This window comes from Piliocolobus tephrosceles, chromosome 10, assembly GCF_002776525.5.
Source record: "Piliocolobus tephrosceles isolate RC106 chromosome 10, ASM277652v3, whole genome shotgun sequence".
Lineage (NCBI taxonomy): Eukaryota > Metazoa > Chordata > Mammalia > Primates > Cercopithecidae > Piliocolobus > Piliocolobus tephrosceles.
In genome coordinates, this window is record NC_045443.1 from 129,106,251 (window position 1) to 129,133,978 (window position 27,728).

The following is a 27,728-nucleotide window of genomic DNA, read 5'->3' on the forward strand; positions in this document are numbered from 1 at the left end:
TATTACACAAATGGAAGCATTCAGCCTGGAGCATTCTGAGACCAGCCTTTTGCACTATTCTCTTGCAATCTGTCCAAGTCGTTATGTCATCAGATGGGAGCCGTCCTGGTGCTCACAGTCAGGCGAAGCTGTTCTCCTGGTGAACCCACACTTTACAAAACACCTGAATCACACAGAGCCATCTGTGACATGATGAAGCAAGACAAAAACAAGAACAACTGTGATCATATCAGATTACAGACAAAACACGAGCATGTTCCAAACCACAAAACAATCAACATTCCCTCTATCTTGGCCAGTGTGAGAGACTGCAGCCTCAACACCAAGCATAGCCGCAGCCTCGCTCTGCTCTTCTTAGCTTCTGTCTAAGAATTGTTAAGATGCCTGTCTTCATCCATTTTCTGCTGCTATAACAGAATACCACAGATTGGGACCTACAGTGGCTCGCACCTGTAATCTCAGCACTTTGGGAGGATGAGGCGGGCAGATCACTTGAGGTCAGGAGTTCAAGACCAGCCTGGCCAACATGGCAAAACCCTGTCTCTACTTAAAAAAAAAAAAAAAAAGCCAAGCATAATGATGGGTGCCTGTAATCCCAGCTACTAGGGAGGCTAAGGTGGGAGAATAGCTTGAACCCAGGAGGTGGAGGTTGCAGTGAGCTGAGATGCCACTGCACTCCAGCCTGAGTGACAGAGTGAGACTCCGTCTCAACAACAACAACAAAAAAGGAATACCACAAACGAGGAAATTATAATAAACAGAAGCATATTGGCTCACAGTTCTAGAGTCTAGGAAGTCCAATATCAAGGTGCTGGCATCTGGTGAGGACTTTCTTGCTGTATCATAACATGGCAGAGAGACAGAGAGGAGGTAAACCACCATAACAGCATGAATCCATTCATGAGCTGAACACCTCTTAACAGTCCCACTTCCCAATGCTCTCACGTGAGTTTTGACGGGGGCAAACATTCAAACCATAGCAATGCTTAATCACAGAAATATCCCCCACTTCCTCACAGCATCTAATTCAGAGAAACTCCGCTTCGCAAGTCACTTAACACAGGTCCAAGTCCTACACTAAGTCCTTTTGATGCTCTCTTCCTGAGAAGTCCACACTTCCCCAAGGTATGTGTTCTCCCTCACCACAATACATCAATAAACTGAGTTTATTAAAATACACACCAAGGGGCTCTCCCACACTCACATCCTGCCTCCATCTCTCTTGGGAGTACCAGGTAAGGGTCCAGGGAAGACAGCCCACTAGCATGTGACCCCTTTGTGTCTCTGACCCCTGGGGTTCTGCATCCTCATCCAGGCTCTCAGTGATCCGAGCAGCATTTGAGAAGAATTCTCCTCACTGGCTTTTAGGGCATCTGGCACCCCCAGACCCCCCAGAAAGTACATGCTCACATCCTGCCTTTCCTTGGAAACACCTGTCTTTCCTTAGGGAGGCGGGGGTGATATTGCTCCCAGTCTTTCCATCCTATGAAGAACTCTCCTTAAATCTCAAGTTACCATTCTCTGAAGTTAAAATTCACGGGTAGAGCAGGTTTCGCTGGCTCTGGATGTGTGTTTATTGAACCTTCTGGACTCAGGTTTTCCGAAATCCCCCACCTAGAATAAGAGGCAGTTCATGACTGGAATCTCAGAGGCCAAACCCACATTTAGCCCCAGCCCATCTGACTTGTCTCCCTCACACCCGACCACACTCAGACGTCCTCCCTCCATCTTCTACCTGTGAGCTGCCGTCTGCCTCCCCCAGACACAAAGAAGGACTGCAGAGGAGGGTTGTTTCTCCTCTGTCCTGGGTGAGTCTGTTGCCCCCAGGAGTTCGCACCCTGGGTTGGTGAGTTTATAGAGCAGCCATTACCAATGCTAAGTGTGATCAACACCAGATGTGCTGTTATTTGTGTAATGAATATTAGAAGTGGGTATCTATGGGTGAAGTTGCTAACTTATTACAAACCATTACAGGTCTTAGAAAAGCATTTCTGTTAGCGATGAGGGGACTTTCTAATATATTTTGGGATATGCCCCCAACCCTGAATGTATAGGTAGAGGAAACAACAGGCCTGCTGCCCTGTGCCCACGGTCCCCACATGGCCCTGTTCAGCCTGTGGATCAGAGGATGGCTGAGCATGGTGCTGCCTAAGAAGGGAAGACCCTGCCCCAGGACTTCCCTTTTCCTTCCTCTAGTAAACCCTTCCAGCAGGGTGACACTGGGCCAGGTTTAAAGAAGGAGATCAGGATCTTCCTGGGCTTACAGAAGAGTTTGATATGGGCCATTCTGTGTTTGCCTCCTAATGAATGTCCATGTATATGTGGCAGAATTGGTCCAGAGTTGCCTTATCATAGATTTGTATGCAAACACATAACCGTCACCACTTCAAATTCTCCGGATGTAACTACCGTCCGCCAGAAATAATCTAATAGTTGTCCAAGGACAGATTTATTCAGGCCCTTTAACAACTGTCTCCACTCCAGGAGGGCTTCCTGCGAGGCCGTGGCCAGTGATTCAGCCCCATCAAACACGCCGGGACAAAACTGCATGTGGAGATGGGATTTTGTGGCTCCAGTGAGGGGAGCTTCTCAGATACTCTGAAAGAGGTTTCCGGAACTGGGGGAGGATGGATGGCAGATTTAGTTTGAAGTGAAATTAACTAGCAAGAGTTGATGGGATGTGACTCCCGGAACTCAGGCAAGAACGCCAGCTCCTTACAATTTCATTTCCAGAGCATCAGAACTGCCAAGAGCCTGGGGTTCCCTAAGGACATCTCATCTCCCTGGATCTGGGAATAGCTTCCGGGTGCCTGGGCTCTGGACAGGTGTGTGGCGCAGTCCTCACTAGCACACGAGGTGGTGTCTCCACGGGGCTGCCTTAGTTTATTCCCCCAGTGACCGCTCACTGAGCAGCGGGCCTGTCCATGTCTCTTCAACCCCAGGTGCTGCATCATCTCACCTCATCCCCTGCTGCCCCCAAAGTGGGTGCTGTGACCACTCCATCCTGGAGATGAGGAAGCTGAGGCCCAGAAAGCTCAAGTGGCTGCCAGGAGTACTCATGGGCACGGCTGCCTCTCTGCCCGCATTCCTCCCATGACACCTCCCAGACCAGGAGTCACTAAGTGCCTCCAAACAGATAACAGCACCTGTTAAGACACCCAGAGCAGGAGAGAAGAAACCTCTCATCTGAGGATGCACCGTTGAAAAGGAAAATGCACCGCAAGTCTGAACGGTACCTCTGCAAACGTGCGATTCAAACCAGGCTCTCTGGAGAATGGGATGCTTCTGCAATGAGAGAGATTGTGCTTTCCAGCATTTCATGCAGAATTTTAAGTCAACGAGGGGCTTCTGATAGATACTCTATCCTGTTCAGAAACCCAGTGAGCTTCCTGAACCCGGCTGGTGCTGCCTGGCTTTCATGCTGAGTGTGGGGAAAGGCTTATATTAGAGTCAGACCCTGGGACTCAGGACTGTGGGTGAGCCCAGCATCCCCACGCTCCAGATGGGATAAAAGGGAACAAATGCTGTCGAGCTGTGTTTGAGGAGAACATTCTTCTCATAATTAGTCCCTCAACTTCTAACAGCATCCAGAATGAAAAGAACAGGACAGAACAGTGGTCTGCGTAACCTCGCTTGTTTCAGTGCGCACTCAGACGCTGCCTTCTGTAAATGCTTCACCTTCAGGCAACCTGCACCAATGCAGAAAAGACTAGATTTCTGCCGGTTTCATTATTCAGCTGAAACCTTGTCTCATCCTGAAGCTGTGAAAATGCCCAACTTCCTTTCTCGTCTCAAGCACTCTCAATGAGTCCTTTCACGTTTCCACTCAATGGTTCCTCAGCTTGGCTGAAACCAGCAGCAGCTTCCTAAAGACATTTGAGCTAAAGCTTCTTTTAATTTTCCAAAAAGGAAGGGAAGTAATCTTTTAAGAGCTTGAACACCTGACCAGGCCTTACCCCCACCTTCTCATTCCCTTCCTGATTCAACTATGGCCCTATCAGCTGCAGTTTCAAAATGGCAGCACAGACCGCAGACCCATAGATTCCCTTCCCTTCTAACCAAGTACAGACTATTTGGGTGAGGAGAAGGGACAAGATGGAGGAAGGTGAACAAGATGGAGCAGTACCTGTTGTTTCCGGGTTCTTCATCACCAACTTACCCGCGCGGGAAAATGCAGCCCACCCCCGAGAAGATGCAGATCAACCGAGCATGCGCCAGGTGATGTCAATCCGAAGGGATCAAAACTTACCCGGCCACGCCTATGGAGATGCCCCTATCACGCCCTTATCATGCCTACTGCCCTCCCCCTTCCAGTATCAATGCATAAAAGTCAGCTGCAGGCAGGAGCCGGCGTGACTTCTTCCGCCCCCGCATTCGGGGGCTGGGGAACATCACCCAAGAGCGGCGGCGCGACTTCCCTGGCCCCCCACACCTGAGGATGGGAGAACTTTGCCCGAGAGTGTGTGCATATTTGCAATAAAAGGGCTGCCGCTTTCTTATGTACTTTGGCCTCATGTTTAATTACTTAGCTCTCCTAAATTAAGTTACATTAAATTAAATTAAGACACAGACCCCAGACCCCATAGATTCCCTTCCCTTCTAACCAACTACAGACCCCAGACCCCATAGATTCCCTCCCCTCCTAACCAAGTAACAGTAACCACCTGCCTGGTGCACAAGAGACCATATCATCTGTGCATTCATATAGTCACACGACTGTGATTTACTGGGCAGCTTTTTTGTACTAGGCACTGTGCTGACTGCCCAAAAAAGGGCTACAAGGTCATGATATTGGGCTCCATGTGTGACCACATCTGTTTCTGGGAAGAGCAGAGCTGGAGTTGTTTCTCAATCCTTCTAGTCCTTATTGTCCAGGGCCCGGGAAAAACCAGCCTTATGCGCCACCCCCACTCTCACACGGGAACAATGCACTGGACCAAGGTCATGAACATTCAGACCCTGATGTGACCTTACCCGTGGAAGTCACGGCCATCAGGGGGTGGGGGTGCTCAGAAAACTCCTGTTTCCTTATCTAATTGCCTCTCTGTAGCAGATGACATTGAAATGATACAGACTGAAAGATGAGAATCTGTAAAAAAACAGAACAGAAAATTATGTTGGTTTGTTTCAAGTTGCCTTTCAATCATTCTCCTTTTTTCTCATTCTGTGTTGAGAATGAACTTAACACTTGATAGATATAGACACTAAGAGCTAATACACTATGTGCACAGAGCAAATGTGAAATAAGATATGGCTCTCCAAAGAGCTTAGAATCTAATCAGATAGATAAGAAAGACACAGCCCCACACAACACAAGGGATAATGTGCATGACAATGAACAACCTGGGCCAGGTGTGGCCCTGCAGTGATGGAGGAGGGAGACCAGCTGGTCTAAAGACATGAGGAGGAGGTTGGAGAAGACAAGATTATCTGGAACTTGAAAAACGAGCGTCTGTTGGTGTGGCTGGAACCGCATGCAGTCCCCCTTCTCCTACAACTGAGCCTCATTTTCCTTGGTGAGCCACCCATCTCATCATTCTATGTGTTTAGCAGGGCTGATCATTTTCCTGGATCTAAGATGGTCATGTGACTCACACCTGACTAACTGCATCATCAAAGTCCTTACCAGAGATAGACTCAGGGACAGACATGTAGGCGTGGGTGGACCAGTGAGACTCTGTCCTGAATTTCATTGAAACTGTCAAAAAAGAAGAATTCTGGGCTTTCTAGGAAGATGCAAATACAGTTGGCCTTCTGTGTCTGCAAGAGTCTGCATCTGTGGATTCAACCAACCACAGGCAGAAAATTTTCAAAAAAAATAATAATAATACAACAATAAAAATCACAAATTTTTAAACTACAGTGTAATAACTATTGATGTAGCATTTACATTGTATTAGGTACTATACATAATCTGGAGATGATTTAAAGTATACAGGAGGATGTGTGTGTATTCTATGCAGATCCTATGCCAGGAGGATGTGTGTGCATTCTATGCTGATACTATGCCATTTATATAAGGGACTTGAACATCCATGGATTCTGGCATCCTTGGGGGCTCCTGGAACCAATTGCCTGAGGATACTGAGGGACAGCTGTATTAGTGAGACTCAGATCCAGGCAGCTATCTTGGTATCACTGGGGACAGCCAAGGCACAAATGAGAAATCAGATCTGTGAGATGGAACAAGACAACATCTTAATACTGTCACTTGAGCCCCTAGATCTAGCCATCCCTGAGGCCATCTCTTTGGATATTTTTGTTATATGAGCCAGTAAATTATAGTTTTTGCAAAAGCTGCTTTGTGTTTTGTTTCTGCCACTTCAGATTGAATTAAAACCAAATAAATCTGCCTGATACTTTGCAACGCCATGTAAGAGTCTGTTTGAGGATTGAGAGTTGGAAGAAAGCTCTAGTATTAAGAATAAAGTTTTCCAAACTTGATCTGGATAACCCCCAAGAAAAGGCTCCACATTTAAAAACAGCTCTGGGAACTCTGGCCTAACCACAGGGGCCACTTTCTCTTCCAGAGAACACCGTGTAGCTTGGAGGTGTTTATGGACTGGGCCTAACCACAGGGGGCCACTTTCTCCGCCAGAGAACACCGTGTAGCTTGTTTATGGGCTGATGTGTCTCATGACTCTCAAGGGCGTAGGAAGGTGGCGTTTCCCACCACAGGTGCTGGGGGAGCTTGATCTGGCACACACACGGAAACACAGCCCTGCCCGCTTCCCCACACCATTATGAACTTTGAGGCCGACCCCTCATGAATCTGATTCTAAATCTGAAAACACACTCCTGGTTGCTTTGGAAGTGGGGCATTGTCCACAGGGTCTGTGTGTGGTGCTGCCACCCTGAGCCTCTGCTCTCTGCTCCTCCCGTCAAGGAAGGCCAGGAGTGAGGTGGAGAGATGGCAAAGGACCAGCTCCTTTCTCTAACCACAGAGCCTCTCCCCCAGGAGGATGCTCCAGAAAAGCAGCTCCCAATGAGGAAATTGCACATCTTGGATTCCTGGAATAAAGAGGGGAGCCGAAGAAACCAACTGAGCATGGCCAGGCTGTGCAGCTCTGGTTGCCACCCCTGACCAAGGGTCCTACCAACCCAAGGGCACTCACCCTGGCAGAAGCCTCAGCCTGGCCCTTCCAGGTGGCAGGAGGAAAGTGAGGAGACAGGAAGGTTGCTCCTGGCTCCAGGACCTGGAGGCCTCAAAGCTGGAGTTCTCCAGGGGCTTCTGGTGGCAGAGTCAGCTTCAGGTGACCTCTTGAGTATCAGATTTAATTACCTGGAAAAGAAGCTTCCTGGAGCTTTCTTGGCCTGAAAAATGTGCTTGCTTTAATTGTTGAATGGAACAACTACATTACAGAAAGTCTAGGGAACAGAAGGGAAATGGTACCCAAATACCAGCAGCATAACACAATAAAATGTCATCTTGCTTATTGCCTTCCAGGGTACAAGTGTTTTATGATTGCCGTCCTGTTTTTCAAAAATGTGGCAACGTTTCTAACTGCTTGACATGAAACCATTTTCAATTTTATTGTTTTAACAGCAGCATGATTAATGAGTGCCTGTCAGTTCAATGAACTGGTGTCACCCCATCTCAGGAAATCATTAGTAAATAACTTGATAAATAACTTCTCCAACTTGATGGCCAGTGGAAGGCTCAGGAGTCCCAGCACAGGGTCTGGAGTGGACCTACGGCTGCAGCCATGGCGCAGTGTGAGGAAACTGGTTTCAGGTGCAGAGCAGGTACCTGGGCAGGTGCAAAGAGCTGAGCCTGCAAGTTTGCCTCATCAGGAGGACGCTGATGTCCCTGAGGCCCTGTTCTTGGATAACCCGGCCCCTGAAGTCCATTGTGAACACACTCCAGGATTTCACACATGCAGCCTGGCACCAGTGACAGGCTCTGGAAATACTGCAGATAACCCCTGAGAGCACAGAGGTCTCCCTCTGCGGAGCAAAGCAGACCGTGGGAGTCAGCCAGCACCCGTTCTTGACGAGTACAGACATTAAGCCTCCACTTAACGAGGGGCTCTAATGGGTTCAAGTCCTGCAGAGTCTCTAAGCTTGACCCTCCCTGGAGACTGAGTATGGGACCTCCAGACCATCAGGGCATAGAAGACAGGCGTGGAACAGGACCACGTGCTCGCAGACTACAGCTGCAGGTCTCACCACTGTGAACATGAGAATGATCAGAGAGACCACCCTGAGCTGCTCACATGTGGCTTATTTTTTTGTCTCCATCTTTTCCAGGAATTTATTCTGTTCTCTCTGTCTAAAACACCATCCATCCTGTGTAGCAAGGAAAATTTTAGGCCCTCTAAAGTCCTACCTTGATTTAAAATATGGAATTGTAATAAAGAGGAAAATGAAATGCAGAGATTCCCGGCAAGATGCTAAAATGTCTGGAGCTAAAACCTGAGTTGTCTGCGTAATCAGCCAACTTAGTGCCAGATCGGAAAATGTGTGCAGCCCATACACATTTCCCAAGCTCTAGCCACAGAGATTAAAGATGGAAAAGAACATTCTTTCATACCAGGATTTCATGACCATGAATTTTCCCCACTATCTTCCTAATTCGGGGTCTGCAGACACACTGAAAGATAATCTTTGTAAGGATGAATGGCCAGGCCAGAATGTTAGTGGCCTGTGTGTTCGGGAGGCAGTGACATGATCCTATTTGATCCCAGACTGTGAGGCAAGACTCCCTGGTTCAAATCCAGGCTCTACCACTCCATAGCTGGGTGATGTTGGGATGAGTGAGTTTACCTCTCTGAGATTTAGCTGCCTCATTTATAAAATGGAATGACAACAGTCCTTACTGCAAATCATTATTGAGAAAATGAAATAAGTTACCTATCACTCTTGGTTCACAATATGAACTCAATGAATGCTAGTGGGAGGATGATGGAGGAGGAGGAAAAGTTTTATCACAGATACAGTATTTAAGATAAATAACTTTTTTTTTTTTTTTTTTTGAGACAGAGTCTTGCTCTGTCGCCCAGGCTGGAGTGCAGTGGCGTGATCTCGGCTCACTGCAAGCTCCGCCTCCCGGCTTCATATAATTCTCCTGCCTCAGCCTCCCGAGTAGCTGGGACTACAGGTGCCCACCACCATGCCTGGCTAATTTTTTCTATTTTTAGTAGAGATGGGGTTTCACCATGTTAGCCAGAATGGTCTCGATCTCCTGACCTCGTGATCCGCCTGCCTCGGCCTCCCAAAGTGCTGGGATTGAAGGCGTGAGCCACCACGCCCAGCCTAAGATAAATAACTCTTAAGGTCCCTATTGATGTCTGGTGGTTTGATGAATTGATTCATTCAACAAGTGATTATTGGAAAGATTAAATAAGATGATGCATGCAAAGTTCTTAACTTAGCATCCTCTAAATTAAAGTGTCCAATAGATGTTCATTGTGAATATGATAGTGATAATGATAATAGTTATAATAATGATGGTGGTGATGGTAATGATGATGATGAGGGTGATGGTGATGATGGTGATGGTAGTAGTGGTGATGTTGGTGATGATCATAATAGGATGATGAGTATGGTGGTGATGATGGTAATAAGGATGATGCTGGTGATGATGGTGATGATGTTGGTGGTGATTATCATGATAGTGAGGATGATGATAGTGGTGGTGATTGATGGTAATGATAGTGGTGGTGACAATGGTGATAATGATGATGGTGGTGATGATGGTGATGGTGGTGGTGGTGGTGATGATGATGGTGATGGTGGTGGTGATGATGGTAGTGATGGTGATGATGGCAATGATGATGGTGGTGGTGACAATGGTGATGATGATGATGATGGTGGTGGTGGTGGTGGTGGTGATGATGATGGTGATGGTGGTGATGATGGTAGTGATGGTGATGATGGTAATGATGATGGTGGTGGTGACAATGGTGATAATGATGATGGTGGTGATGCTGGTGATGATAAAGGTGATGATGCTGATGGTGGTGGTGATGTCAGTGATGATTATCATGATAGTAAGGATGATGATAGTGGTGGTGACAATGGTGATAATGATGATGGTGGTGATAATGGTAATGATAGTGGTGGTGACGATGGTGATAATGATGATGGTGATGATGGTGAAGGTGGTGATGGTGATGATGGTGATGGTGGTGGTGATGATGGTGATAATGATGGTGGTGGTGATAATGGTGATGATGGTGGTGGTGATGATGATGGTGATGATCTAATGATGATAATGGTGATGATGATAGTGGTGATGTTGGTGGTAGTGATGATGACGGTGATGGTGATGATGTGGCTGAGGAGGATGACAGATAAGAATGAAGAGAATCCAATAGATACATCTAAAATAAGTAACTACCTGTGTGAACCTGCTAATCACAGATGGATTTAGATAAATTTGTCCATATTTATCAAGAACTCACTAAGGACTAGGTGCTCTGCTAGGACATTTTTCACCAGAGAGGCTTCCACATGTGCACAATAACTCAGGCATAAAAGTATTCTCTGTGGCCTTGATGGTAGCAGCAAAATAGCAGAACTGTCCAAATGCCCATCACTAGGCAAGTGATGAAGACTCGGAGGCTTTTCTGCATTCATAGCTGCCATATTCCATCAGATCCCAAAGGTAACACCAGAAGTTCCTCTGACATTTCTTTCCCTGCATCTCCCCCTGTGTCCAGTGACACTGGGCCATGGGCGGGGACCAGAGGGTCTGCCTAAGAACAAGGTGGGCCCCACTGTCTGCTTTCTCTGAAGAAAGCTACAGGAGCCACAAAGTCTGGGTGAGTGAGTGTGTGGGGGTTTTTAAGATGAAAAAGTTCCCAGGTAAGAGGATGAGGGGAGGGGTAGCAGGATGGAGAAGACAGCAAGTGGGAAGAGCCTGGGCTTTGGGGCCAGATGACACCCAGTTCTATTCCTGGGGCCACCCAGGCCAGCTGTGCAGTCTCAGAACATGGCCGAACCTCTCTGGGCATCCATGGTCTCACTGTGGAAAAACAATGAGTGCCTTCCTCATGAGGATGGATGGGTGGCCAGGTATATGTAAACTAAGACGTTTGATGTATGACGCTATTTCACATCATAACATTTTCTGATGTTACCCAACTCAAATCCACACCCACTTTTCTCTACTACCAGTGTCTGAACTGTGAGATGCCTAACAAGATTGGGTATAAAATTTGGGGATCCTGGTCCCATTTTACTGAAAATATGCTTCTTGGAGTTTAAGCTTCCTCCCTCCATTAAACATAGAAACTTTTCAGAGGGATCAGCCTGTGCTTTCTTCACTAGGTTTTTCATATAATGAGTGGACGCTCCTTGTATTAGTCCATTTTCACACTGTTGATAAAGATATACCTGAGACTGGGCAATTTCTGAAGAAAAAGAGGTTTAATGAACTCACAGCACCAGATGGCTGGGGAGGCCTCACAATCATGGCAGAAGGTGAAAGGCACGTCTTACATGGCGGCAGACAAGAGAGAATGAGAACCCAGTGAAAGGGGTTTCCCCTTATAAAACCATCAGAGTTCGTGAGACTCGTTCACTGCCACAAGAACAATCTGGGGGAAACTGCCCCCGCGATTCAGTGATCTCCCACTGGGTCCCTCCCACAGCACGTGGGAATTATGGGAGCTGCAATTCAAGATGAGATTTGGGTGGGGACACAGCCAAACTATATCACTCCTGAATCCACATGAAAGACATGAAGTGTGCGCAAGGGGAGAAAAGGTTTTAAGCCAGTGAGTGGCTGGGGGCTGTGTCACTGCAGCACCACACAGACTGTTCTGACTGATGCCTCTCCCATTCATTGGCACTGTGCAATGAAGCCTCCTGGAACTAAGATGTGGCCTCAGTTGAAGGTGGAATCCAAATTGACTGTGATTAATTCCACCTTCCAATTAAACATGAGCTCCTAAAAGAAATCATCCAGCATCACAAAAAGAAAAACAAATCCCTTTCTTCCATGTCCGTGTTCTGTGATCTGGGACGCATGTCTGCTGTACTGGTATTTAAATTCTCATATGCTTATCCTTAACTCCACTCCTGGCTTCCTTGTGGGCTTCTGGAGGAAGGAGGGTATTTGTCATTCACCCCTGCTCACTGCACATTCTTGAGAGGGCCTCACATCTGACAGAAAATCAGGGGAAGGTGACCATTTGGCACCACTCCCACCAACTTCAGATTGCTTGAAGGCTGGATTAAGGCCAGGGTGAAATCTATGGGGAGAAGCCACTCTCTTCCAGGGGCCCTCCCTGCAGTGAGGCTTCGTCGTACTCTGGGTGAACCTCCAACTCTTTAATTAAAAACTGAAGGTTGAGGGAGCCCAGCTGCCTGCAGACTACCTGACTTTGGCTCACAGCCAGTTCCAACCCAGTTGGAGTGAAAGATGCAGTTCCTGGGCTCCTGATGAAATTAATTAAGAGAAAGCTGACAGAGAGATAGATGGAGGTTGCAGGACTCACAGAACCAGCCAGCGATCCATTTGTAGGGAGCTTGTGTTGGGGACCACAAGCTCAGTCTCCTACCAGGGCTGCTTTGGTGACATGAAGTCCTCAGACCTAGCCAAGGGCTGTCAAGAAGGAATAGAGCCCAGGGTGCTGAGCCTTACTGCTCAGCTGGAGAAATCACACGGTAAGTGTTGACATCTGGTCCAGGTTCTTCCTAAACAGGCCAAATTCAGCAGGTCCAGGCTGGACTGGGATGACAGGTCACTGCCTTGTGATTCTGTCTGACAAGCTACAAGAAACCGGTGCGCCTGACCACAGAGACCAGGATGAGGTGAGCTCCATGGAGGCTCCCAGCTCAATCAGCTGAATTCACTGCTGCTTGTGAATTGTTTGATGTATGTGCATATATGCGTGCATCTGTATCTGTGTGCGTGTGCACACTTGTGTGTGCATGTGTGTGCACCTGTGTGCATGTGTGTGTATCTGTGTGTATGTATGCACCTGTGTGTGCACGTGTGCGTATGTGTGCGCAGCTGTGTGCATCTGTGTGTGCATGTGTATCTGTGTATCAGTATGTATGCATCTGTGTGTGCATGTGTGCACGTGTGTGCATCTCTGTGTGCATGTGTGCTCTATATCTCAAAGGGGGGCCAGAGGATGCTACACAGAAGGCCCCATGCAGAGCTGGTCATGGAGAAAGGAACATCAGGCCCGATCCCTCTGCACCCCCACAGCGTTTTTTTCTGGGAATTCTAACACAAACTGAAGCCCTTCAGCCTCACTGCATTAAACTCCTTGCCCCAGGAAGCTCTAGCTCGAGCCATGCACCACCCACGCCCCTCCAGAGCTCAATAGCCACATAGCCCCACCCCATTTTCCATGCACCTAAGCTGCCCAGGGCTGTGCTCCAGTCAGCCCCAATAACTGTGATCAATGGGCCTGGCCAAGGAGGTGCCAGGGTACTAGAGGGCAGGGGAATGGGAGGAAGCCCATGAGGTGGGACCCTTTCCTAGAAGAACCACTGCTTTCCCAGGCCTTGTTTAGAGGGACCCCCTTTACGGGGCTTTCCACCAAGAAAACGATCACCTGGATTTAACCAACGCCCTAAGAGACTGCTGTCCCCATCACCTTCGTGAGTACCACAGTTCACGAAATGTCTCCTTTATGCACGGGTATTTAAGCTGTGGGGTTTGGAAACTGGAGCATCACTGACAGAAGCAGGCCTGGTCAGCAGCCCGCTGGGGACTAGGTCCAGCTCTCAAACAGCTTTGCCTGCACGCAGTAGTGCCTCAATCCTTTCTTATGTCCATGCTTTCAGGTAGGTCAAGCATTGCCCTCACTCCCCCTGTGCCCCCTCCTGTACCCAGCCACTTCACAGCTCTGTGTTCCCTGTCTGGTCTCAGAGGGCAGGTGGGTTTGCAACCCCTGACCAGGAATCGGTCCTGGTCCCAGCATTCTTTGGAGAGACTACATTTCCCAGCATTCCTTGCAGCTAGGTTTGGTCCAGTGCTGGGTTTGGGCTAAGGAAGCAACAACAAAATGATGTAAGCAAATTCCAGCCCACAGATCTGTAAGGAAGCTCCTTCCTTGCTCACTCTCTCTTCCCCAACCCTCTGAGCACATGGTGCAGGGAAGCAACTTCAGACAGCTGATGAGAACAGACTGGGCATGGCAGAGACTTCAATCTGTGACACAATTCTCCCATCCCTCTCCCTCTCCTCAGACCTTGCTATTCCCTGTGACACAACGTATTGAAATTAGGCCAATTAATAACCCTACAACGGCCTCTAAGTATTCAAGTGAAAGGAACGGTCGCACATCTCTCACCTTAAATCAAAAACTAGATATGATTAAGCTGAGGGAGGAAGGCATGTGGATAGTCGAGATAGGCCAAAAGCCAGGCCTCTCACACCGAACAGCTAGCCAAGCTGTGAATGCAAAGGAAAAGTTCTTGAAGGAAATTAAAAGTGCTTCTCCAGTAAAACATGAATAAGAAAGCAAAAAGGCTTTTCTTTTTGCTGATATGGAGAAGGGTTTAGTGGTCTGAATAGAAGATCAAACCAGCCACAGCATTCCTTTAAGCCAAAGCCCAATTCAGAGCAAGGCCCTAACTCTCTTCAATTCTGTGAAGGTTGAGAGAGGTGACGGCGCTGCAGAAGAAAAGCTGGAAACTAACAGAGGTTGGTTTATGAGGTTTTAAGGAAAGACACCATCTTCATAAGATAAAAGTGCAAGATGAAGCAATGAGTGCTGATAGAGAAGCTGCAGTAAGTTATCCAGAAGATCTAGTTAAGGCCATTGATGGTGGTGGCACTAAACAACAGATTTTCAGTGTAGACAAAACAGTCTTCTAACAGGCATTAGAAGAAAATGCCATCTAGGACTTTCACAGCTGGGGAACAGAAGTCGATGCCTGGCTTCAAAGCATCAAAGGACAGGCTGACTCAGTTCGTTAGGGGCTAACCCAGCTGGTGACTTTAAGTTGAAGCCAATGGCCATTTACCATTCCCCAAATCCCAGGGCCCTGAAGAATTATGCTAAGTCTACTCTTCCTGTGCTCTGTAAATGGAACAACAAAGCCTGGATGACAGCACACCTGTTTACAGCATGGTTTATTCAATATTTTAAGCCCACTGTTGAGATCTACTGCTCAGAAGAAAAGATTTTTTTCAAAATACTACTGCTCATTGACAATGCACCTTGTCCTCCCAAGAGCTCTGATGGAGACATACAAGAAGATTTATGCCTGTAAACACAACATCCGTTTTGCAGCCCATGAATCAAGGAGTAATTTTTTTACTTTCAAGTCTTATTTAAGAAATACACCAGCCTGGGCAACACAGGAAGACCCCCATCTCTATAAAAAAAATTAAAAATTAGCCAGGCATGAGAAAGACACCAGGTCTCGCTATTCACAGGCACGTTCTTGTGGTCCCAGCTACTTGGGAGGCTGAGGTGAGAGCAGCCTCTCACCTGAGGTGGTTTGAGCCTAGGAGGTCGAGGCTGCAGTGAACCATGATTACACACCACTGCACTCCCACCCTGGCAACAGAATGAGACCCTATCTCAAAAACAAAAACAAAAAAAAGGAAATACATTTTGTAAGACTATAGCTGCCATAGACATCAATAGTGATTCCTCTGAAGAACCTGGACAAAGTACATTGAAAACCTCTGGAGAGGATTCACCACCCCACGTGCCATTAAGAACAGTCACCATTCATGGGAGGAGGTCAAAACAACATCATTAACAGGAGTTTGGAAAAAGTTGATTCCAGCCCTCGTGGATGACTTTGAGGGACTCAAGACTTTAGTGGAGAAAGTCACCGCAGATGTAGCTGAAATAGCAAGAAAACTAGAACTAGAAGTGGGCCTGAAAATGGGACTGAATCACTGCAGTCTCATGAGAAAACATGAACAGATCAGGAGTTGCTTCTTATGAATGAGCAAAGAAACTGGTCTCTCGAGATGAAATCTACTCCTGGTGAAGATGCTGTGAGCATTGTTAAAATGACAATAAAGGATTTAGAATATTTCATAGACTCAGTTGTTAGGCAGTGGCACGGTTTGAGTGGATTGACCCTAATTTTGCAAGAAGTTCTACTGTGGATAAAATGCTATCAAACAGCATCACTTGCTACAGAAAAATCTTTCTTGAAAGGAAGAGTCAAGCAATGTGGAAAATTTCATTGTTGTCTTATTTTAAGACATTGCCACAGCCAGCCTAACCCTGAGCAATCAGCTCTCTGATCAGTCAGCAGACATTCACACTGAGGCAAGACCCTCCACCAGCAAAAAGATTAGGACTCATAGAAGGTTCAGATGAACCTTAGCATTTTCTAGGAATAAAGTATTTTTAATTAAGGTATGTGCATTTTTTAAGACATAATGCTACTGCACACTTAATAGTCTACAGTATCTTGTAAATGTAATTTTCATATGCACTGAGAAAACGAAATATTCATGTGACTTGCTTTATTGCAGTATTCGCTTTACTGTAGTGGTCTGGAACTAAACCCACAATATCCCTGAGGTTTATTGGCCTCAGTTTCTTGAAATATTCTCTGGGGTCACTAAAGTGTGTTTTGTTTGCTCCTTAAAAGCAGGTATCAAATATGCACAGCTCATCTGTTGGCCTAGCACCCTGTATCTTTTAGGACAAGCTGACCCTTTCCTTTGGGAAGCAGGCTCTCCTCACCCCAGAGGCTCTGGTGAGAACCAACCATCACTATCATCCTTTCTCTTTTGCCACAGAGGTTTACCCTAAGGCACACCACTCAAACAGCACCAGAGCCTTCCCCAGGATTTAGACACAGAAGTCTGGGAGAACAGGACCAATGAGAGCCCTTCCCTGGGATTTAGACACAGAAATCTGGGAGAATGGGACCAATCAGAGCCTTTCCCTGGGATTTAGACACAGAGGTCTGGAAGAACAGGACCAACGAGAGCCCTTCCCTGGGATGTAGACACAGGGCTCTGGAAGAACAGGACCAATCAGAGTCCTCGCCTGGGATTTAGGCACAGGGTTCTGGAAGAACAGGACCCATCAGAGCCCTTCCCTGGGATGTAGACACAGGGTTCTGGAGAAAAGATGCTCTCCCAGTCCTCTGGGGCCACCGGCTGGGGTTATGGACACCCAGATATGCTACAGACCTGCCTCCCCTCCTGCTGCCAGCACACAGTAGGACCTCGCTCCCCATTGTGGGCTTGGACAGGCAGCATCAGCATCACTGGGATGACTGATAGAAGTATAGCACTCTGAGCTCCACTCAGAGCTCCTGAATCAAAATCTGCACTGTCAGGAATCCTCATGGGAGGTGTCACACCGGAGCCTGAGAAGTGCCCAGAGGAGAACATGAGGCCGGTGCACGCCCTGTCCATTCCACGGCGCATCCAGGAACTTCTCAGATGCTCCCATGAGTCCGAGGGGGGTGCCCTGTGAGGGAGGCTGGCCCTCCTCTGCTAACTGTGCCCCCAGATGCCCTGGAGTTCAGCCAACACACTGGGATTCTCACATATAATCCCATTCACAAGGCCATGAGGGCGAGCGCACAGCCTGAGAAGTCGCCCTTCATTTATTTGTCTTTGGAATGAACTCCTGAGCCCCTTTCTGGAAGGGATCCCAGCTGGCGTCTCACTCTTTTGTCTCTTGCAGGGCAAAGACTGAATCAGCCAGCAGTCGGCCTCTCTGGAAGTTCTGTAAGGGGCTCCGGCCCTGGCCCTCCGCTCCTTTTGCTCTCTCCCGTCCACTCCTCCTGATTTTGCTTTGGGAGAAGTGACCTTCCTCTCCTGGACACACCCAGGAACTGTCCATCATGGCAACCCCTGCCTGCAGCCAAGTGGTGGATGTGTGACTCAGGCTGGCCACTCACCCCCTGGAATGTGATGCCAGAGCAGAGGGACCCCAAACTGAGGAGCATGGAGGTCAATAATTCCAGGGATCTCTGCTCACAAGTGTTTGGCCCCCAGTATTTCATTACCTTTTTTTATTAATAGAGACAGGGTCTCACTGTGTCACCCAGGCTGGAGTGCAGTAGTAATCACAGCTCACTGCAGCCTCAACCTCCTGGACTCAAGTGATCCTCCCACCTCAGCCTCCTGAGTAGCTGGGACTACAGACACACACCACCATGCCTGGCTAATTTTTATTATTATTATTTTTTTTAGAGATGGAGTCTTGCTGTGTTGCCCAGGCTGGTCTCAAAATCCTGGCCTCAAGCAATCCTCCTGCCCCAGTCTCCCGAAGTGTTGAGATCACAGGCATGAGCCACCATGTCCTTTTTTTATGGCCGGATAATATTTCATTGTATGCATATACAATCTTCCCCCTTTATCTGCAGGGGATAAGTTCCAAGACCCCCCAGTGGATGCCTGAAATCATGGATAGTACTGAACCTTATATACACTGCTTTTTTCCTATACATACATAGCTATGATAAGGTTAAATTTATAAATTAGATGAGGTAAGAGATTAACAACAATAACCACTAATAGGACAATTATAACAATGTACTGTTCACAATGTCACGGGAAGAAGATTCATTCTTACTGTAGATCCTGGCAACCTCATTATGTGATTGTTTTTCTTTCCTCATTAAGTACAGAACTTTCACCTTTTTACTTAAAGGAAGCACTTTATGGCTTTCTTGGACATGTGCAAATTGCCAACACCACTAGCCTTGCGCTTCTGGCTGTTCATTAAATAAAATCAGGTTTCCTTAAACACAAGCACTGAAGACACAGTCCAGTGACGCCAAGACAGTAAATCTGATGACCAAGGCAGCTACTAAATGGCCAGTGGGCAGACGGAGCATACAGCATGGGTACACTGGGCAGAGGGGTGATTCTCATCCTGGTGGCATGGTGAGAGCTGGTCACGCTACTCATAATGGTGTGATGACTTGTTTATTTCTGAAATTTTCTATTTAATATTTTTGGACTGTGATTGACCATGAGTAACCAAAACCTCAGACAGCAAAACCTCAAATAAGGAGGGGCTCCTGTGCTACATTTTGTTAAACCATTTGTTATTTGATGGAGGTGTGGGTTGTTCCCAGATTTTGACTGTTATGAATAAAGCTGCCCTGAAGGTTGGTGTCCAGGTTTTTCTGTGCACATTATGTTTTGCTTCTTCTTGGGTATGTAACTAGGAGTGGAGTTGCTGTGTGGTGTGGTGACTCTATGTTTAACCGTTTGAGGAACTGCCAAACTGTTCTCCAACGTGGCTGCACCGTCTTCCACTCCCACCAGTGGTGATGAGGATTCGGATTTCTCCACATCCTCGGAAACATTATTATCTGACTTTTTATCATAGGCATTTTAGTGTGTGTAAAGTGGCATGTTACTGTGGTTTTGATTTGCATTTCCCTGAAGACTAACGGTGCCAATTTTTCTTCATGTGCTTATTGTGTATTTAATGTGTCACTGTATATATTTTCCTTGGAGAAATGACTATGCATATCCTTTGCCCATTTTGTAACTGGATTATTTGACTTATTGAGTCAAAAGAGTTCTATGGCAGGATTTGCAAATATATACACACACACACATATATACACACGTATATATACACACTATATATACACATATATACACACACACATATATATATAATTTTTTTTTCTAAATATACAGACAGGGTCTCGCCATGTTGTCCAGGCTGGGCTTGAACTCCTGGCCTCAAGCGATCCTCCTGCCTTGGCCTCCCGAAGTGCTGTGATTACAGGCGTGAGCCACCACGCCTGGCCCTCCACTTTCTTGCTGGTATTCTTTGACGCACGAAGGTTTTTCATTTTGACGAAATCCAATTTGTCTATTTTTTTCTTTTGTTGCTGATTTTTGTTGTTGCTCATGGCTTTAATCCTTATCTAAGAATTTTTGGCCAAATCCAAGGTCAGTAGTATTTTCCTCTAATAGGTTTTATAGTTTTAGCTGTGACAGGTAGGTCTTTGATCCACTTTGAGTTAACTTTTGGGTATGGTGGGTGGTAGAGTCCAGCCACATTCCGTGGCATGTGGAAATCCAGTGGTCCCAGCACCATATGTTGAAAGAACAATTCTTACCCCATTGAGTGGTCTTGACATCGTTATGGGAAATCAATTGGCCCCAGATACATGATTTTATTTCTGGAGTCTCAATTTTATTCCATTCATCTTGATGTCTTGATTACCACTGCTTTACAGTAAATTTTGAAAGCGAAGCTGTGGGCTGTTCTACTTCATTCTCCCTTTTCAAGATAATTATTAACCGGCATCCCTTGCAATCCTGAATGAATTTTGGAATCAGCTTGTCAGTTTCTACAGAGAAGTCAGCTGGGATAATGACAGGGATTGTGCAGAATGTGCAGATCTGATTCAATAACATGAGATGCTTTTTCACTTATCTAGTTCTTAAGTTTTTCTAAACAACATTCTGTAGTCTTCAAATTATATATTTTATACTTGTTTGTTGTTAAATTTATGTCTAAGTATTTTATTCTTTTTGATGCTATTGTAAATGAAATTATTTTCTTAAACTTATTTTTTATTTCATATTGCAAGTGTATAGAAAGACAATTGATTTTGTATACTAATCTTGTATCCTGCAACCTTGCTGAATTCATGGATTTTTTGTTTTTTGTGGGTTTTTTTTTTGGCGGGGGTGGGGGGACAGTCTTGCTCTGTCACCCAGGCTGGAGTGTGGTGGCATGATCTCTGCTTACTTCAGCCTCCACCTCCCAGGTTCAAGTGATTCTCCTGCCTCGGCCTCCCAAGTAGCTGGGATTACAGGTGCATGCCACCACACTCAGTTTTTGTGTTTATTAGAAACGAGCTTTCGCCATATTGGGAAGGCTAGGTTGAACTCCTGACCTCAAATGATCCACCTGCCTTGGCCTCCCAAAGTGCTGGGATTACAGGCCTGAGCCACTGTGCCTGGCCCACATCTGTTTTTAATATCAACATTTTTTCCTTAACAAATGTCAGATCTAACAAATGTCAGATAACAAATGTAATCTTCGGCTCAACTTGTACCAACTAATTTTAAATCTCATCTCTTATAGCGGGGGATATAGGGGTTGTAATGGCCTAATGGTAAAGATCTTGCTTGACTCAAAAGCATCCGCAGGGTTAGAAACACTTCTCTTCAGTGTGTAATTCCCATGCAAATAGAACAAGGCTGTTTATGTGGACAGCATCAATAACCACTTATGTGGCTAACGTCAATCAACTGCTAAAATTTCAACTGCCGGTGTTACAGGAAAGGGGTCCCAATCCAGACCCCAAGAGAGGGTTCTTGGATCTCACACAAGAAAGAATTTAGGGTGAGTCTGCAGTGCAAAGCAAAAGCAAGTTTATTAAGAAAGTAAAGTAGTGAAAGTACAGCTACTCCGTAGACAGAGTAGGGCATTCCCAAAAATAAGAGAAGGCAGGCGACCACCCTAGGTACAGTGCTTGTATATACGGGGAGATGGGCTCTGCTACAAGGGTCTGTGATAAAGGATTGATTTTCTTAATTACTACATTTTGCAAGGATCGATATCAGTATCTTCAAAACAAAATTAGGAATGCCTTTGTTCTCCAGATTTCAGAATATCTGCACACTCCCAAGTCTGGGTCTGTTTAGTAAACATTAATTTGTTCCCTTAACTGTAAATATCTAGAAGCCAGGAATGCCTAACTTTCTGGAAACGCATCCCAGTAAGTCCCAGCCTCATTTTCCAGCCCTCACTCAAGATAGAGTCGCTCTGGTTCGAACGCCTCTGACACTGGGGTAGAACAGACTACCTCATGAGACAAAACACATGCTTACAGGGTCAAGGTGATTACACATAATGAATCTTGCGAGTTGGACAGAGAAAAAAGGGTGATGTTACCAGACAGAACAAAGTGACCACAGGGAGTGGTAGAGACTGCAGTAAGTCAGAGGGCACGTGTCCTCTCCAGAGTGCGGCACTGCCCCTCAGCTCCAGCCCATCATCTTGATGTGGCCCGGGGCGGCTTACTGCCCCGGTATTCAAATAAACCTATAAATCTAGCTTTGCAGTGAAATCTCTCAAATGTTAATGTTAGCAATGAATAAAAAATGGGTAGGCCGAATAATGAAGACCCGTGGATTAGATGTAGCCCGTGGGTCACAGTGTGACTCGGCCGAGCCAGAGGGCTCAGTCCCCATGAGAAGAACTTCTTGGAACCACCCAGTGGGTTCTTCTAGTTTGGGGGAAGGGGTGGGCGTGGCTTTGGGGCAACGTGTGCTTGCTGCCTATTGGCTAGGGGTGCAATCACAGGAGCATGGGAAATGATCATCCTGCTGACTGAGTCGCTTCCAGGTGGGGCCACAGGAGCAGCTGGCAGGATCAGACGCAGCCATCAGTCATCGGGTATGCAAAAAACCTGGAAGGTATCTGAAAAGGCCAATCTTACATTCTACAATAGTAATGTTACCTGCAGGTGTAATTGGGGAGTTCCATGTCTTGTGACCTCTGGAATAATGGCTGGCAATGGTTTATGTCTACACCTTAGAACAATTCAGCCTGCTCTATCCTCCCAGCCAGGTGGTCTCTCACAAACTTGACAAAGGCAGTTGAGTTTGGGGGAAAGGCTTATTATCACTTAAACTATAAACTAAATGTTTGCCAAAATTCGCGTGGCTTAAGCGTGGGAATAATTGAAGGCTAAAGGCAAGAGGGGGGTTGACTAGATCAGATCCCCTGCACTGCCACAATTTTCTCACTGATACAATTTTTGCAAAGCGATTTAGTTCTTATCCCCCCAGGGGACTCGCTGCCTCAGTGCAATCAGAGTGAGTCTGGGGCAGACAGAATATTCCTCTATGGAGCCATTCTTCAAGAAAAAGATTACATGGTCAAGGTGTAGAACTGGAATCCCAAAACTCCAACCACACTTTGTGAGAAGCCAAGAGGAACAACCACATGTCACCCATTGTGTTACCAGAAAGGGGTCCCAATCCAGACCCCAAGAGAGGTTCTGGAACTCTTGCAAGAAAGGATTCGAGGTAAACCCATAAAGTGAAAGCAAGTTTATGAAGAAAGTAAAGGAATAGAAAGAATGGCTACTCCACAGGCAGAGTAGCGCTGAGGGCTGCTGGTTGACTATTTTAAGGGTTATTTCTTGATTATATGCTAAACAAGGGGTGAATTACTCATGAGCTTTCTTGGAAAGGGGTGGGCAATTCCTGGAAGGTTCCTCTGCCTTTTCAGACGATATAGGGTAACCTCCTGATGTTGCCATGGCATTTGCAAACTGTCAGGGTGCTGGTGGGAGTGTCTTTTAATAGCAAATGCATTATAATTAGTGTATAACAAGCAGTGAGGACGACCAGAGGTCACTTTGGTCGCCATCTTGGATTTGGCAGGTTTTGACCGGCTTCTTTACTGCAACCTGTTTTATTAGCAAGGTCTTTGTGACCTGTAACTTGTGCCTGACCTTCTATCCCATATGTGACTCAGAATGCCTAACCTCCTGGGGATGCAGCCCAGCAGGACCCAGCCTTATTTCACCCAGCCCCTGCGCAAGATGGAGTCACTCTGGTTCAAACACCTCTGACAATTGGTTCCACAGATAAGACTGCACCAGTGCCCTCTGGCTGGCAGGAGGTGCCCAGCCTGACCCTGTCCAAGCAAAGGGCTTTGAGGTACAAGTGTGTGAAGCAGAGAGTTAAGTGAATCTCCCAGAAACGACAGAGCCATTCTCCAGCAGAACCCAGCCTGGTGAGCCTTGCTGAGGATCCTGAATTGAACAGAGCAGGAACCTGCTTTACCAACTCCTCAGGTTTTCTAGAATTTCCTAAGCCCAAACACGGCCTGGGCTGGGAGGGAGATCTGGTGACAAATGAGGCTAAAATTCTGCTCTGTCCACCTGCAGCTGAACCTGGGGAGGACCGGAGGCCTGGCTGTGGGGAGACTCAGCCTCTGACTGTACTTGTAGCCCCCTCCAAACCCTCACCTCGGGTCCAGGGGGAAGGCAGAAGGGAGGCAGGGCCACGCAGAAGGTTCTGCACAGCCACGTTCCCATGTTCCGCCCGCCTTCCCTGTCCTCCTCTCCCCTCCCCTCAGGACCAGACCCTCTCTGCAGTCAGGAAGGGTCTGTCAGCTTGGGGCTGCCCCTCCTCCGTTTGACGTTGGCATTTCAGTGGTCGGTTTTGCTCTTTTTCGCTTCCTGTTTACAGAAGTTCTTCCCACCTACCTCTTCTGTCAGCAACATGGAGTCTTCCAGGAAATCTCCAAGAGGCCTCCATGAAAACATCTCACTTGGACGTTCATGTTTTTCTCCCTCCCAGATGTGCATCTGTATCATCCTGAAGGCTTCTCTTGCTACATCTGGGGAGGGGGAGGGGCAGTGGCAGCACCGGGGCCCAGGGCCCGTCAGGGAGGTGAGACCAGGGTGGCCACGGCCCTGATGGTCAGGAGTGCCCTGTGTCCATACAGGCCGGAACAGGCCATAGCCAGGGCTGTGACCACTGCGGTCCCTGTCCTCAGCTGTAGGACTGTCACCACCCTCCAGGGTGTCCCAGATAGCAGGGACAGCTGTACCCAGCCCACACTCCCTGCCCATCAAACACAGTGCCCAGCACAGGGTGGACATTCCGTGAGTCTCTCTTAAGTGAATGAATCTACAGCATTAATGAATAACTGTTCTGCTTTGTACTATTTCAAAGGGAGGCCAACTCAGCGGGCTGAACTGAGATGAAGTCACTAGGTGGTGACAGAAGCCACAGAAGGGACAAGACAGCAGTGGCCTCAGGCTGGAGGCTGACACCCCCCACCAGCTCCACCCACTATAGTGGCTGTTGGCTCTAAAGCACAGGGTTGGTCTCTCAAGTTCAGACCTCTAGACCTCTGACCCCGGGCTCCAGGAGCCCAGAGCTCCCCAGGCAAGGTCCCCAGAGCACCCACTCCTGAAGCCTGGTCAGACGCAGGCCAATGCTCGGTCAACATGTAGTATTCTCGCTTATTTTTAGCAGCTGTTCCTACAGCAAAAAACCCAGACCTGCTGATCCTCAGGTCTACAACAATGCCCACATCCTGCACCAAAACTCAGCCTTGGCCAGAGCTCCGGTGCAGCGGTTCTCAGAGTGTGGCATCAACCAGCAGCGTCAGCGTCACCTGGGAACCTGCTGCCTCACACTGCTGGGTCAGCGGTTCCCAACCCTGCCGCAGGTTAGACTCGCCCGGGAAGAGTTTTAAATCCCCGCGGCGCAGGCCCCATCTGATACCAGTTGTAGCCCATGTCTGTGTGGGAAGCTGATGTCAGTAACTGGAAAAGGCCCCGGGGTGGTCAGGGCAGTTTGGGAGCTACTGATCGTGGCGCAGAAGCCCTGCAGGTGATTCGGATGCCGCTGCTGTGTGGGCAGCACCACCTGTGTCTTCAGCCTCAGGCCTCCCACCTGCAGATGGCAGCTCAGCCCTCGCTTACCAAGGCGTGGGCAGATGATGAGCGTGCCAGGCAGAGAGGGGGCCCAGCCAACTCTTGCAGGAGCCGAGTGAGGCCAGCCAAGGCAGCCGTTCTGGAGCCAGCAGGGCTGCACTCAAGGACTGGATAGCTTGGAGGGTTTTTTCTCAGCCAACTGTGACTCACTCCTGGGGTTACAGGAACTGCACTTCCTCTGCGGGAAGGACAATCTACGGCTGTCTGAGGTTGGGGTAGGGGGAGGCCTAGACTCCGCAGCCTGCACCTCCCCTTTTAGTGGGAGCTCATTTTCCCCTGCAGACCCTGGCATCCTCCCTGGGACGCAGCGCATGCAGGAGGCAGGGCCTCAGCCTGACCCAGGGGGGCTGCGGCATCGTCCTGGCCCCCATCAAGAGTGGGACGGCTGTTGCCGGATACCTGTGGCAGCTCCCCGGGAGGGGCTCTGCGTGCTCTCAGGCTCAGAGACAAAGCAGAGGGGCCGAGGCCGGGTGGAGCTGCCTGTGTGGAATGCTGGCTCGGGCCTTGGCAGTGAGTTCAGATTTCCTCAGGGCTGGACTTCCCTCTCCACCGGCACCGTGGCTGTCACGGGAAAGGTGGGCACTATGTGGCCAGGACAGGGAGACAGAAGTGTCCCCTTCCAGGTTCATGAACTCCCCAGGAGAGGGGAGAGGGCAGTCACAGGGGAGCCCGCCAGCATCCCTGAGGATGTGGGAGGACTTTGAGGACACTGGGCCCCTGGCCCCTCAGGAGAACAGTCACAGTCTGTGGTTCTCTCTCCTGGCTTTTGTCAAACCATCTCAGCTTGGGTCCTGAAGTGAGCCCATGAGGTGGGCATCGTGTACGGTCAAGAGGACCTTGAAGACCTGGATCTCCCACAAGCAGGAGCATCCAAGGCTCCTTCCTGTAGCCTGGTGAGTCCTGCACAGCAGTCTCAACGGCACTAGGCAGGCTGCGAGCGGGCCCAACAGGAACCTGCCCCAGGACGCCTGGCCCTCCACCCGCTGTGCTTTACCACGGCTGACCCGCCCACAGAGCAGAGCAGGCAGTGACAATCTAGGAGATGCTGCTGGACCTCCTGAGCTCGAGTCAGTGCCAGCAGCTACAGGGCAGTTTCACAGTTAACCACGGCCTTTCCCCAGGTGGGCAGGGGCAAAGCAGGGACCTTAGAGCCCTGGGGTTGAGAGAATCAAGCCCCATGAATAGTTCCATCAAAGGACATAAGATGGGTCGTCTCTGACCCCATCTGGTTTGATTTTCCAGAACCTTCTGAGGAATCGGCAAAGCTAGGGATGGCAGCCACATTACATTGCCCATCTGGTGGGTGCATCGTGCCCTGCCCTGCTTGACAGTAAGGTCAGAGATTAACGTGCAATGAACGAGGCAAACACAGGAGTCAGGGGGTAGGGGCACTGTGGGCTCCTTCTGCTCATGCAGAGGGCAACTGGAAATTAACAGCAGGAAGGTCACATTTTCCGACAGGGAGCCGCGCAGGTCACAATGCCCTAATCAGTCAGGGGAACAGAGCCCTGGGTGGCCTCATCTCAGCATGGGGGTGAGAACCCCTCAAGGGAGCCAGAGGAAACTAGCAGGTGGCTCCTCGGCTCCTGCACAGATAAGTCTACCCTGGACACCAGGCCGGTGAGTGACCATGACAACACTCCAACCTCGAGATCCAGCAATCTGTGTCTACACAGAGAAAAGATCCCACATGTGCAGGAGGAGGGGCACAGCGTGATTCCTGAGCGCAGCTGGAGACAGGACAGGTGGAGACACCAGCATGTGCGCCAGGAGGGGTTTGATCGGGACACCTGATGCACCTGGCTGCATCCAGACGACCTCGTGTCAGGGAAAAACAAGCTGCAGGGCTTACACGAAAGATTCATAAAGACCCCAACATGCCCAAGGTTGTGCATGAATTTGAAATGTACATAAATGGACAAGAAAGTCACACAGCACTCACCACGGTCACTGCCTCTTGGAGCAGAGAGGCCACAGGGTTTCTGGCATCCTCTACAATGTCTTACTTGTGCAATTTTTAATGTGAACATAAATATTAATAGTTTGAAATTACGAACAATAGGTGCATGCTTTTACTGTAACATCCCTTTCAGTTTCTCTGTTATTAAAATGCCTTTAAAAAGACAACTCAGCATGCTACTTTGCTTTTACCAAAACCCACCTGTGCTTTTCATCCATAAATTGTTTCTCCAAAGTTGGATGGCTAGTTCAAAAAGAATTTGCTCCCAAATCTTCCAAGTTTACAAATAAGTAAATAAAAACAGATCTGTAGCCCACTGAGTTAATCAGGGCAATCCCAACAAAGCCCCAGGGTCACTTACCCACTTTGCAAATGGCCAGATGGATGCCTTCCTAAAGGTCACAGCGGGGTGGGA

The 27,728-nt window shown here is 48.0% G+C and overlaps 1 long non-coding RNA gene across 1 annotated transcript; it reads right to left on the reverse strand.

Annotated features, from left to right (window-relative positions):
* Positions 1-2,430: 2,430 nt before the first annotated feature.
* Positions 2,431-27,728, reverse strand: LOC113225329. Its single transcript, XR_003309993.1, has 4 exons — positions 27,675-27,728; positions 4,975-5,089; positions 3,237-3,285; positions 2,431-2,617 (listed from the first exon to the last, which is right to left on the reverse strand). It is a non-coding gene; the product is annotated as an uncharacterized LOC113225329 (long non-coding RNA).